The sequence below is a fragment of the Zea mays genome, chromosome 8, assembly GCF_902167145.1.
Source record: "Zea mays cultivar B73 chromosome 8, Zm-B73-REFERENCE-NAM-5.0, whole genome shotgun sequence".
Taxonomy (NCBI): domain Eukaryota; kingdom Viridiplantae; phylum Streptophyta; class Magnoliopsida; order Poales; family Poaceae; genus Zea; species Zea mays.
In genome coordinates, this window is record NC_050103.1 from 157,511,451 (window position 1) to 157,526,221 (window position 14,771).

Genomic DNA, 14,771 nt, shown 5'->3' on the forward strand with positions numbered 1-14,771 from the left:
AACCGAGCTCGGGACGGCGGGTGTTATGGCGGCGGCGCTCTGCGTGCGCGCAGCGAGGGGGGAAGAGGGTCTACTGGAGCGCAAATGGGGGAGGGGGCGAGGGCGAGTGGGGCTCGGGGCTCAAGTGGCCAGGGGCGGGTCAGTTGCGAGCTCCACGCGCGACGTGGGCGCGGGGAAGGCGGGCGCGCGCAGCTCGGCGGCGGTTATGCGGGGACGACGGGGCTGACAGCCCGGGCCCGCGAGCAGAGAGAGAGGGGAGAGCGGGGGCGGGCGCGCGAGCGGCGGCTGCGCTGACGGGCGGGCCCGCCAGGGCAGAGAGAGCGGGGGAAGAGGGCGCGCGCGCGGGATTGGGCCGACTGGGCCGAAAGGCCGAGGAGGGCGGGGGAGTGGGCTTCTTTCCTTTTTCTTTTTATTCTGGAATTGTTTTCTCTTTTTCTTTTTATTTTTCTCCAATTGATTCAAATCCAAATGAGCCACAAATTCAAATCAAACTTTCAAAGAATTATGCACCAAGCAAAAGTGAAATCTAGGGTTCAACATGATGCAACAATTCATACTCCCTTAGGGTTTAACATAATAAACTATAATTACAAATAAGATAAGCACTTTTCTCCTATAGAAATAAGAAAGAAAAGAATGAGGAAGGATGAGAAAAGGGAAGTAACACCTGAATTTGTGAATATGAGCAAAGAAATTTTATACCCCCAAATTCAGGGTGTTACAAACCTATCCCCCTTAAAAGAATCTCGCCCCGAGATTCAAGGTTGGTCAGCAAAGAGTTCAGGGTATTTGGCCTTCAGATCATCTTCTCGTTCCCAGGTTGCTTCTTCTTCGGAGTGGTGACCCCATCTGACTTTGCACATTCTGATGGTGTTCCTCCGGGTGACTCTGTCCGCAAACTCCAGAATCTGCGTTGGCTTCTCTATGTAGGTCAGATCCTCCTGGACTTCCAAACCCTCCACTGGCAACTGTTCTTCTGGTACTCGCAGACACTTCTTCAATTGCGACACATGGAACACATTGTGCACTGCCGACAAACTTTCTGGTAGGTTGAGCTGGTAGGCCACTTCCCCACGCTTTGCTTGGATCTGATATGGTCCGACGTACCGGGGTGCTAACTTGCCTTTAACTCCGAACCTTCTGACTCCCCTGATAGGTGACACCTTCAGATAGACGTAGTCTCCCACTTCAAAACTCAGTTCTCTTCTCCTTCGGTCCGCATAGCTTCGCTGTCTTGACTGGGCTATCTTCAGGTTCTCCCGAACCATTTTGATATTCTCTTCGGCTTCAAGCAAAATGTCGGGGCCAAACACCTGTCTCTCTCCAGGCTGGTCCCAATGCAGCGGAGTCCTACAACTCCGTCCATACTCCATAGAGTGCCTGAAACGGCGACATCTTCAAGCTGGCCTGGTAACTATTGTTGTAGGAGAATTCTGCATAAGGTAACCTTTTGTCCCATCCTGACTTGTCTTGCAACGCATAGGCTCTCAACATATCCTCTAGGATCTGATTGGTTCTTTCAGTCTGACCGTCTGTCTGCGGGTGATAAGCTGAGCTGAAGTTCAAATGTGTGCCCAAAGCTTCTTGTAGCTGCTGCCAAAAATGAGAGGTGAACTGCGTTCCTCGATCTGACACTATCTTCTTCGGCACACCATGAAGGCAGACTATCCGTGACATGTATAACTCAGCTAACGTTGCTCCGGTGTATGTTGTCTTCACAGGTATGAAATGGGCCACCTTTGTTAAGCGGTCCACAACCACCCAGATGGAATCATAACCGGCCCGGGTACGAGGTAGGCCAACTATAAAATCCATCCCGATCTCATCCCACTTCCACTGAGGAATCCGCAAAGGCTGCAACAATCCGGCGGGCCTTTGATGCTCTGCTTTGGTTCTCTGACAGCTATCGCAGATGGCGACATATTCTGCGATCTCTCTTTTCATGCCATACCACCAAAACCTTCTTTTTAAATCCTGGTACATCTTCTCACTTCCAGGGTGTATCGAGTAAGCTGTCTCATGAGCTTCCTTGAGGATCAGTTCCCGAATAGGTTTGAGGTCGGGAACACACAATCGGTCCTTGAACCATATTACTCCCTCTTCATCCTCTCGAAAGTCTTTGCCTCTTCCTTCTAAGATCAGCTGCCGGATCTTGTTGATGTTTTCATCATCCTTCTGCCCTTCTTTGATCTCCCGCTCTAGGGTGGGCTCTAATTCCACTGTTACTCCTTGCGTACTGTTCAGGAAACCGAGGCTCAGTCTGTCGAATTCTTTGGCTAACTCATACGGCATCGGGTACGAGGCCAACATATTGACTTGACTCTTCCTGCTCAGAGCATCTGCGACCACATTGGCTTTGCCTGGATGGTAATGTATCTCCAACTCATAGTCTTTGATCAATTCCAACCATCTTCGCTGCCTCATGTTTAACTCTAATTGGGTGAATATGTACTTCAGACTTTTATGATCTGTGTAGATGTCGCACTTCTGTCCATACAGGTAATGTCTCCAGGTCTTTAAGGCATGAACCACTGCTGCCAACTCCAGGTCATGTGTGGGATAATTTTTCTCATGGATCTTCAGCTGTCGAGACGAGTATGCTACAACTCTTCCTTCTTGCATTAGCACACATCCCAATCCGGTGTACGAAGCGTCGCAATACACTGAGAATGACTTGTGAACATCAGGCAGGACTAACACAGGAGTTGTAGTCAATCTATTTTTCAGTTCTTCAAATGCTTCCTGACACTTTTGAGTCCATTTAAACTCAACCTTCTTTGCTAGTAACGCTGTCATTGGCCTAGCAATCTTTGAGAAGCCTTCAATGAAACGCCTATAGTATCCAGCCATTCCAATGAAACTCTTGATCCCACGAACATCCTTCGGTGCTTTCCAGTTCAGGATATCTGCTACTTTCTTTGGATCCACTGCTAACCCATCTTGATTTATGATGTGACCCAGAAATAAGACTTCATGAATCCAGAACTCGCATTTGCCCAGCTTGGCATACAACTGATGCTCTCGAAGTCTTTGCAATACCATCTTCAAATGCTCCACATGATCTTCCTCACTTTGAGAGTATATGAGAATGTCATCGATGAACACTACCACAAATTTGTCTAGATAGTCCATGAACACACTGTTCATCAGGTACATAAAGAAGGCTGGCGCATTTGTCAAACCAAAAGACATAACTGTGAACTCATATAACCCATACTTGGTGATGAATGCCGTCTTCGGTATATCTGAGGGTCGGATTCTGAGCTGATGGTAACCTGATCTCAGATCTATCTTCGAGAATACGCTGGCACCTCTGAGCTGGTCAAACAGATCTTCTATCCTGGGCAGGGGGTACTTGTTCTTGACAGTGACTTCATTCAAGGCTCTGTAGTCTATGCACATCCTTTTGGTACCATCTTTCTTCTCTACAAACAACACTGGAGCGGCCCAAGGCGAGGTACTTGGCCTGATGTAACCCTTCTCTAACATCTCATCTATCTGCTTCTTGAGTTCCACCAATTCTGGTCCAGACACTCGATAGGCTCTTTTGGAAATGGGGGCGGTACCAGGGATAAGCTCTATGGCAAATTCAACCTTTCTCTTGGGTGGCATGCCCGTTAGCTCCTCGGGAAACACATCCGGAAAGTCTGACACAACCTTGATAGCCTCGAGCGGGTTGGGCTCTTTACTATCCACTGAAATCTGGTGACAGACTCCCTCTTCTGATTTAGGCATCCATAGCCCGGCCACTACCTCTTCTCCTGACGGGGACTTCAATGTTACGGTCCTCTTGTCACAACTAACATTTGCCTCATACTTCATTAACCAATTCATCCCTAGAATAACATCTATCCCAGGGGTGTCTATTACTATTAAGTCACTGGGGAATCCTATCCCCCTTATTTCCACCATTATATTTGAACATATTTTATCTGTTTGCACCTTGCCACCAATCGAATTAATCCTCATGGGCGGCATCATTGCCTCTACCGAGATGTTATGCAATTCTACCCAGGTTGCAGTGACAAATGAATGAGTTGCACCAGTATCAAATAGCACTTTTGCGGGATGAGATTCGACTGAGAACATACCTACTGCCACATCTGGTGCATCCTGGATCGCTTCGGCCTCCAAGTGGTTCACCTTTCCACGGTTGTACGCTTGGTTACGATTGCCTGCTGCCGGCTGCAGTACACCTTGCCTTGTTGGAGCATTGGGGTTGGTCTGCTGCTGAGCCATCTTCTTTGGGCACTGCATCGCCCAGTGGCCTTGTTCTCCATAGTGGAAACATCCTCTGCCTCCTCCTTGTGCTGGGGCTGCTTGGTTGCTCTGATTTGCTGCTGGGGCAGGAAGGCGAGGTGCCTGGTTGTTCTGCTTCTGATACTGATTACCTCCCTACTGGCTGTGCTGACGATACTGCTGCTGCTGCTGTGGGTACTGCCTCTAAAACTGCTGCTGATGCGGACGCTGATTCTGATTCTGATATCCCTGTGGGTGACCAGGCCTGCCTTGTTGAGACGAACTGCCTGAGAAACGTGGACGGCTGATGCCTCCGGTCTGGGGTCCACTCATCTTGCGCTTCCGATCTTCCATATCCTTACGCTTCTTCTCAGTCATCACTGCCCTATCGATCAGGTGCTGGAAGGTTGGGAAGGTGTGATTCATCAGCTGGTAATGCAGGGGATCCACCAAACCTCTCATGAACCTGTACTGCCTTTTAGCATCAGTGTTGACATCTTCAGGTGCATAACGAGATAGCTGCAGAAACTTGTCTCTGTATTCACTAACAGATAGGGGTCCCTGTTTCAGAGCCAGAAACTCCTCCTTCTTCACGATCATCAGTCCCTCTGGAACATGATACCGACGGAAACTCTCGCTGAATTCCTCCCAAGTGATGGCTTCAGGGTCAGCATGGGTGGCGAGGTAGGACTCCCACCAGGACTGCGCTGCTCCCCTTAGCTGGCGGGGACCATACAGAACCTTCTCCCTGTCGTCACATTGGGCGGTGCGCAGCTCCCTTTCCACTGCGCGCAGCCAGTCTTCTGCATCCATGGGGTCGGCAGAATGGGCGAAGGTAGGAGGGTGCCCTCTCATGAACTCACCACGCTTATCTCGTGGCATCTGGGGCATCTGCACTTGCAATTGGGGTTGGGGTTGCTGTTGAGCCTGCTGCATGGCTGCCAGAGTCTGCCCAATGGCCTGCACTGCCTGGGTCTGCATCAAGAACATCTGCTCCACTCACATCGGGGGTGGTGGGGGAGGCTGCCTCTGTTGCTCCTCTTGCTGGTCATGCTGCTCTAGCTGAGCACGCCTGTTGCATCGGCGCCTGTTGTCAGACATCTGTGGAAGACATTCATACATCAGCATTGATCTTACAATCCTTCAGCATAAGAAAAGGGAATACAGAATTCTTCATGACACTGAGTGAATAAAGAGCTTCACTGATCCTCATTATGATTCAACACAGCTTCTCAGATAAGGAGGAGAGTAGAAGTAAATGGTTTCCCAACTAAACAACTGACTTCATTAACATTACTAGCTAAGCCAAACTGCAGGGGAAACCCACATGTTGGCTACCATCATTACAAAGATTCAAATCAAGCACAAGTTCATCATGACAAACATGCAAGCAATTGATAAGCAAACTAAACTAAATGGAAGCAACTGATAAGCAAACTAAACTGACTACCTAAGACTGAGACATCTGACTTAAGAATTATTACAAACTCCGACGCTAACGATCTAAGGATCCAGATCTATCCTGGTCTTACAGACAGGGGAACCATAAGTGTGATGACCACGTGGCGGTGAGCGGTATGGGTGCTGAGTCCCAACAGGAGCGGGAGAACCACCCTCCTGGTGATGGCGCTCTGCCAACTCAGCACGCAACTCCGCAATCTCCGTTCGAGCCCTGCTTAGCTCGTCCAGAGAGTGATCCAGCTCAGTGTTAAGCACTGCGACTAGGTTGACTGTGCTGCTCAACCTAGGGTTACCCTCACCAACAGGTGAGACAACCACACTCTCTGTGCTGCCAGTAGGACGGCGGGGGTAGTACCGAAGGTTAAGACCGTCGGCCACGCCACCGAACAAAGAACAGTACTGGGAGAGTGCACGTCGTGCTGCATCCTGCATAGCCGCCTCTGCAGTGTCCCTCTCGGAGATGGAATAGTGCTCCGAAACGGCCTCCGCACCCCGGAGGTCATCCTCCGGACGGCGAACTAGGCAGGTAGCCTCCCAGCGGTCCGGGTACCTCCCGTGACTGTGCTGGTAGACTACACAACGATACTCGATCGACCAGGTGTGCCGGTCGAAAGCCTGGCGCAACAAGGTGTCGAGTGCGTCGTGGAAGTGACAACCGCGAGCGGCGTCACGGGTGATGGGTCGGGCGACCCATCCTTCCGCCTCCTGCGGCTCAGAAGACTCCATGCTGTGGTCTGAGTCGTCGTCGTCGGGGTCTCCTCCAGTAGCTCCTCCAACAGCCGGGACGTCCCGCGGTGGTGCAGGGGGCGCCTCCAGCTGGGCCACAGAGGAACGGGGCCTCACAGACTCCACCTCTCGCTGGGGTGGGGAGGAAGAGCCCTGCTGCTCTCTGTGCTGGCGCCGGCGTTCCTGCTCCTCACGCAGGCGGTGGTGCAGCCTCTCCAGGTGACTCGACTGACCGGACACGGTGCGGTGCAGAGGACGCTCCGCAAGTCGAGACGGCAGGAAAGGAATCACCGACTTACGTGCAGTGTGTCTAAGACGAGCCATCTACAAAAGACACCGTAAGCACAAGAGTAAGAGCAGAACTAATATGACAAATGAGTAAACCATAAACAGAATGAGATAAAAATTTTTAACAAGGTATAGTATATATAGATAGTAAAACATAGGGTTGGTCGAGGTGACCGACTTTTGAAGTAACATCAGATGTCAAGGTGAGGGGGAGGGTCAATAGTCCTTAGTACGACCAGTGCTACTCTAGGTCAGCGGTCCTACAGTCAGCCTGCCTTTGATACCACTTATGTCACACCCGGTTTTGGAAGGCAAACCGAATGCGAACTATGTACGTGCCAGGATCAGAACTCACGTACACAGCGATTACATAAATGAACATCATCACACAATGCTCGAATAATAACATAAAGGAGTACTTATTACATCATAGAGTCATAGACATCCACATAGTCATTGTCTTAACAGGTAAATCAAAGTACTAGCGAAACGCAGTAAAGATAAGGCCTCCACAGGCAGCTGACTGGGGGTTGCCGCCAACCCACACCTAGAATTCATCGTAGTCTTGGAACTCCTGGAAGTCTCCTTCCACGGCTTCACCTTCCCCTGAGCAGTGGTTACAATGCGGACAACCTGGTGTTTGGTGGTAAAGCAAGGATGATTACACATCAACGTACTCAGCAAATGTCCCGTTTGGCTGAAGTGGACTAGCTTTATGTGGGGTTAGGCTCAAGTAGTTGCTTTTAGTTGGTCAGGTATTTATCATTAGTAGAAGCCAGATTTTAGCATTAACCAACCCGTAAACCATTTCCTCATCGAGGAACAACATCATCATATTCGAACCAAAACCATAACATAATCCTTGCATCTCGAACCATCTGTATCTCTAATCAAAGAGGATCCCAAGGCTGCTCTTAACCGTGAGCACGGCTGATATACCAGTTTCACTACCCTCTGCAGAGGTTGCACACTTTACCCATGAGTCATGATTCCCTTTCTACCCGGGGAGAGCTAATCCCCATTGACCACTACCTAGGTGGTCCGGCAGGGCATCACTACGTAGCTTTTACAAAGATTCCCTAAAGATCATAGCTGCCCGTTAGGTTTCTCCAGTTTGATAAACACAGTACCCCTCCCCGCAGGAGAGTGACTAACAAAGTGCAAAACGAAAGAACCTCGGCACTCAGCCTCGGCAGAGCAAGTACTGTGCCTGGACCCCATTGACGGCACGACGGCTAAGCAACTACACCTCTAGTTCATCTAATTAATCAGCTAAGGGCATCCCATTTCACCCTCATGGTTGCACTGTTATCCCGGGTGGTCTCTCAACGAACCAGTCCTTACGGAGAGGTACTCAGGAAACAGCCTGAGCCCCCTAGAGTATCACAAGATCATCAACATCATCAGGATAACAGTATCATAAATAGTCACATCATGTTCATTGATTATGTTAAAGCAATAGCAAAGTGCTAACCATAACAGCCCATAAGGTCATCAAGGATAAAGTAAAATGTAAAGATAGTCATCCTTAGGTTTCAAGTAAGTAGTGCGGGGTAGTAAGTTATAAATGAATAGGACATAATGGGACAGAGGACACTTGCCTTCACCAAACTGCTGATCAGGGACTTCCTCTGCAACCTCCTCGGGAAACACAGACTGCTCGTTGTCTACGTAAAGTAATCATTCACACTATGCACTTGGGAAAATAACAAACAAAAAGCAACATACCAAACATATGCAGCAGAGAGAGATCACAAGTTCGTAGTAGAAAAAGGATAGGCACTCTGGTGTTCCCTAGGTCTGGGGTACAGGACTATACAAAGTGATTCACTATCCACTAATCAGGTTTAAGTCAATGGTGGGATTAAATTATTACATGGTTTTAAGTTACTAAACTTAAGTGTTTAAGTCCATAAACTTAAGTAATCCAACTTTTATTAAAGTCTACCAATTTCTAATTATCTCAAATAGGGTTCCAATGGCCTTAATCCTATCCTGGTGACTAACTATTAATTGGTACATAGAAACAGCAGAGAAACATTGTTTGAATAGATAGACAAAAACATCATGAGCATTTTGCAATTTGAAGCACCTCATTTGGAGTTCATATGACAAAGTTATGAATTTTACAAGTTTGGGGATTAAAATTATACCCTAAATACCTATTTTGAATTAAATAAAAGGTCCAGGGACTTATCTGCGAGAAACCAGGGACGGCGGGCTCAAATTCCAGAAAACCGGGGGTCTCTTTAAGAAAACGCGCGGGCGAAGGGGTATCGGGCTACTACGGCCGTCAGATCTAAAGCGAACGGCCAGGATTAGATCCTGCGGGCGGGCGCGCGAGCGCGCGGCGGCCTGGGCGACTGACAGGCGGGGCCGGGCGGGCAGCGCGGGGCGCAGGCAGGCTGACAGGCGGGGCCGGCGGGCAGAGCGAGCGCGCGGGCGGGCTGACAGGCGGGGCCGGCGGGCAGAGCGAGCGCGCGGGCGGGCTGACAGGCGGGGCCGGCGGGCAGAGCGAGCGCGCGGGCGGGCTGACAGGCGGGGCCCAAACGGCAGGGAGACGGGGTGAGGGGGAAGCGGGCCTGGGCCGCTGGATCTCCGGCGGACGACCAGGATTGGGTCCGGGCGAGTTGAATCAGGGCCGCCCGATCTGGGATGAACGACGGGGATCGGGTGGGCGGCCTGGGTCTTTCCTACGGCTAGCTGGGGCGGCGGCGCTCGTCCCCGCGGCGGAGGGCTCGCCGGAGACGAGGGGCGCGGACGTTTGGCGGGCCTCTAGGGCGACCTGAGTGGCCGGGAAGGTTGGGGAGGGCACGGGGAATCCTCTGGTGGGGTCTGGGTCGGGGCAGGGGCACCGGAGGGGGGCGGTTCACGGCGGAGCGGCTCGGCGGCGGGATTACTCTACTCCGGCGAGGAATTACACGCGGCAGAGAGCAAAACAAAGGTCGATAGGGGCGGGAGGGGTCCCTTACCTCAAGGCGGGCTCCGGGGACTCCTCGGCGGCGGGAATGGCGCGACGGTGGCCCGGGGCGACGGTGGGGGACCTCCACGGCTGCACGGGGAACGGCGGGTGAGCGCGGGCAGAGAGAAATAGGGAGGGGGAGAGGGAATTGGGGCGCGTCCCGGGTTGCGGACGTCGGGGCGGAGCTCACCGGGGCAAAGGGCGCGGCGGAGCTCCAACGGCGACGGGGAACCGAGCTCGGGACGGCGGGGGTTATGGCGGCGGCGCTCTGCGTGCGCGCAGCGAGGAGGGAAGAGGGTCTACTGGAGCGCAAATGGGGGAGGGGGCGAGGGTGAGTGGGGCTCGGGGCTCAAGTGGCCAGGGGCGGGTCAGTTGCGAGCTCCACGCGCGACGTGGGCGCGGGGAAGGCGGGCGCGCGCAGCTCGGCGGCGGTTACGCGGGGACGACGGGGCTGACAGCCCGGGCCCGCGAGCAGAGAGAGAGGGGAGAGCGGGGGCGGGCGCGCGAGCGGCGGCTGCGCTGACGGGCGGGCCCGCCAGGGCAGAGAGAGCGGGGGAAGAGGGCGCGCGCGCGGGATTGGGCCGACTGGGCCGAAAGGCCGAGGAGGGCGGGGGAGTGGGCTTCTTTCCTTTTTCTTTTTATTCTGGAATTGTTTTCTCTTTTTCTTTTTATTTTTCTCCAATTGATTCAAATCCAAATGAGCCACAAATTCAAATCAAACTTCCAAAGAATTATGCACCAAGCAAAAGTGAAATCTAGGGTTCAACATGATGCAACAATTCATACTCCCTTAGGGTTTAACATAATAAACTATAATTACAAATAAGATAAGCACTTTTCTCCTATAGAAGTAAGAAAGAAAAGAATGAGGAAGGATGAGAAAAGGGAAGTAACACCTGAATTTGTGAATATGAGCAAAGAAATTTTATACCCCCAAATTCAGGGTGTTACAGTTCCTCGGAACCCGACCACCTCGAACGTGAGGGTTTCCTTTCGGAAGTTGTAGGGAGTCCCGAACAGACGGGCAGATCGAGTTGCCCAAGGGGTTGGACGCGTTTCCCGGGGATGATCCCGTGAAAAGGCGTCGCGACGGCCCGTATCGTGGACAGATCAATCTTCAGGAGCTCGAGGGTCTCGGCGTAGATGATGTTGAGGTTGCTGCCTCCGTCCATGAGGACCTTGGTAAGCCTGACGTTGCCGATGACGGGGTCGACAACGAGCAGGTACCTCCCCGGGCTCGGCACGCGGTCGGGGTGGTCGCCCTGGTCGAAGGTGATGGGCTTGTCGGACCAGTCTAGTTAGACTGGCGCCGCCACCATCACTGAGTAGACCTCCCTACGCTCTTGCTTGCGGTGCCGAGCCGAGGCGTTCGCCACTTGCCCACCATAGATCATGAAGCAGTCGTGGACCTCGGGGAACTCCTCTGCCTTGTGATCCTCCTTCTTGTCGTTGTTGTGGGCTCTGCCACCTTCCGCAGGTGGCCTAGCCTTGTGGAAGTAGCGCCAAAGCATGACGCACTCCTCAAGGGTGTGCTTGACGGGACCCTGATGATAGGGGCACGACACCTTGAGCATCTTGTCGAACAGGTTGGCACCTCCAGGAGGCTTCCGAGGGTTCCTGTGCTTGGCGGCGGCGACAAGGTCTGCGTCGGCGGCGTCGCGTTTCGCTTGCGACTTCTTCTTGCCCTTCTTCCTCGCACCGCGCTGAGCGGACGCCTCGGGGACATCTTCCGGCTGGCGCCCCTGAGGCTGCTTGTCCTTCCGGAAGATGGCCTCGACCGCCTCCTGACCAGAGGCGAACTTGGTGGCGATGTCCATCAACTTGCTCGCCCTGGTGGGAGTCTTGGGACCCAACTTGCTCACCAGGTCGCGGCAAGTGGTGCCGGCGAGGAACGCGCCGATGACATCCGAGTCAGTGATGTTAGGCAGCTCGGTGCGCTGCTTCGAAAATCGCCGGATGTAGTCCCACAGGGATTCTCCCGGCTACTGGCGGCAGCTTCGGAGATCCCAAGAGTTCCCAGGGCACACGTATGTGCCCTGGAAGTTGCCGGCGAAAGCTTTGACCAGGTCGTCCCAGTTGGAGATCTGCGCAGGGGGCAGATGCTCCAGCCAGGCTCAGGCGGCGTCGGAGAGGAACAGGGGGAGGTTGCGGATGATGAGGTTGTCATCGTCCATTCCACCCAGCTGGCAGGCCAGCCGGTAGTCCACGAGCCATAATTCCGGCCTTGTCTCCCCCGAGTACTTGGTGATGGTAGTTGGGGTTCGGAACCGGGTCGGGAACGGCGCCCGTCGTATGGCCCGGCTGAAAGCTTGCGGACCGGGTGGTTCGGGCGAGGGGCTCCGATCCTCCCCACTGTCGTAGCGTCCCCCACGCCTGGGGTGGTAGCCTCGGCGCACCTTATCGTCGAGGTGGGCTCGACGGTCGCGGTGGCGGTGCTCGTTGCCGAGGCGACCCGGGGCCACAGGCGCTGTGTTCCGTGTGCGCCCGGTGTGGACCGAGGCTTCTCGCATGAAACGGGAAGTCGCGACGCGATGCTCCGGGGGGTACCCTTGCCTTCGGGAGGCAGAGCTTTCGGCCCGTCGGACCGCGGCATCCTCCAGGAGATTCTTGAGCTCTCCCTAGATACGCCGCCCCTCGGTGGTGGATGGTTCCGGCATCGCTCGGAGTAGTATTGCTACTGCAGCCAGGTTCTGGCCGACCCCACTGGAAGCTGGGGGCAGCCTTGCCCTGGCATGGTCGGCGATGCAGTGCTGGACGTCCTGGGCCAGATGACGCGCTTCTCCGGCCGGTGCTCGGCCTGCCCCCTCTTGCCCGATATTCTGCCGGAGCGGCACAAGTTGTCCTGCTTCCTCGTTGAGCCTGGCCTGCATCTCGCGGATTTGCTCGAGCTGTGCGTCCTGACCCCCCGCAGGGACTGGGACCACAGCTAGCTCCCAAAGGATGTCAACGCGAGGCGCAGGCCTAGGGGGATCGCCGTCCTCCGGCATACCAAGATGGTTGCCTTCGTCGAGACCCCCTAGATCGACGTGGAAACATTCACGACTTGGGCCACAGTCCTCGTCGCCGAGGCTGTGACTACTATCGGAGCAATCGGAGAGGCAGTAGTCACATGCGGTCATGAAGTCCCGCTTGGCACTTGGGTTACCAAGCCCAGAGAAATCCCAACCATAGTCGGGCTCGTCATCTTCCTCGGAACCCGGGGGCCCGTAGGTCGAGACGGCCGTCAGTCGGTCCCAGGTTGACCGCATATGATACCCCAGAAGGTTTGGATATGCCTTTATGAAAGCGTCCATCGAAGTGGGATCGCTCGGTGGGTCAAAGCTGAATCTAAAAGGCACAGGATGGGAAACGGACGGTACCTCTTGATCGACAGATGGTGATGAAGTCGCGTCGGGGACGGACTGCACCGTTATCTCAGGTACGAGGCTAACGCCCATCAAGTCCTTCGCGAGCGTGCTAGCGTCGTCCGTCTGCTTGGGGTTGGCGTGTTGCGGGTAAACGACGCTCGTCTTCGTCTCAGACGCGAGGTCAACGCCCGACGTGTCCCCCGCTGGGGCGCCTGCGCCGTCGACTCGCTCGACAGCCGACGAGGTGTCGCCTCCTGCTTGGCCATGCCTGCCCTGCCTCCTCCTCCGTCAGCGGGGAAGGTGACGGGACAGACTCGGATGTTGTTCTTCCGCCACGTGGGGAAGACGTCGTCGATTCTGCCGCAGGCGGGTGGGCTGACGGCCGCCATTGTCGTTGTCGCGCGGCGGAGGAAGGAGTATCATGTCGTAGCTGCCGTCGAGGGACATGAACTCAAGACTCCCGAAACGGAGCATCGAGCCTGGCTGGAGAGGTTGATGGAGACTACCCATCTGGAGCTTGACAGGAAGCTGTTCGTCAACACGCAGCAGGCCCCTACCTGGCGCGCCAACTGTCGGCGTTTCGACCCCGGGGGTCCCTGGACCGACGAGTAAATTGTCGCTGCGTGTCCCAGCCCAGATGGGTCGGCGCGAGACAGAACACAAGGGGGGAAACAGTAAGGGGAAACCACGGCCTCGCGTTGTCCTACGCCCAGGGCGGATGCGCTTGCAGTAGGGGGTTACAAGCGTTCGCGAGGGAGAGAGAGAGAGTGAGCGAGAGCCTTGTGCGTCGGCCCGTTCTCCCACGTGGCCACCATCTCGTACGAGAGCCCTGGACCTTCCTTTTATAGATATAAGGAGAGGGCCCAGGTGTACAATGGGGGGTGTAGCAATGTGCTAACATGTCTAGCAAAGGGGAGCCAGAGCCCTATGCACATGACGTCGTGGCTGTCGGAGAGGTGTTGCTGCCCTATTCATGTGATGTCGTGGCCGTCGGAGGAGCGCTTGAGCCCTATGGAAGTACAACTGTTGGGGCTGTCGGATCCTTGCTGACGTCTCCTTGCTTCCGTAAGGGGATGAGAACCGCCGTCGTCGTGGAGCACGCGGGGTGCCATCATTACCTTTTTTACCGGGACGAGCCAGATGAGACGCCGGTCTTGTTCCCCGTAGCCTGAGCTAGCTAGGGGTAGGGTAATGATGGACCCCCCTGTGACGTGGTCGGTCCGAGCCCGAGGTCGGGCGAGGCGGTGACTCCTCCGAGGTCGAGGCTGAGTCCGAGCCCTGGGGTCGGGCGAGGCGGAGACCGTCTTCCAGAGTCGAGGCTGAGTCCGAGCCCTGGGGTCGGGCGAGGCGGAGACCGTCTTCCGAGGTCGAGGTCGAGTCCGAGCCCTGGGGTCGGGCGAGGCGGAGTCCGTCTTCCGAGGTCGAGGCTGAGTCTGAGCCCTGGGGTGGGGCGAGGCGGAGACCGTCTTCCGAGGTCGAGGTGGAGTCCGAGCCCTGGGATTGGGCGAGGCGGAGTTCGTCGTCCGAGGTCGAGGTTGAGTCCGAGCCCTGGGGTCGTGCGAGGCGGAGACCGTCTTCCGAGTCCGAGACGAGGGCCGAGCCCTGGGGTCGGGCGAGGCGGAGCTTCCTATGGTGCCCGAGGCTGGACTTAGCTGCTGTCAGCCTCACTCTGGCGAGTGGCACATCAATCGGAGCAGGGCAGGCGACGCTGTTTTCCTATCAGGTCAGTCAGTGGAGCAGCGAAGTGA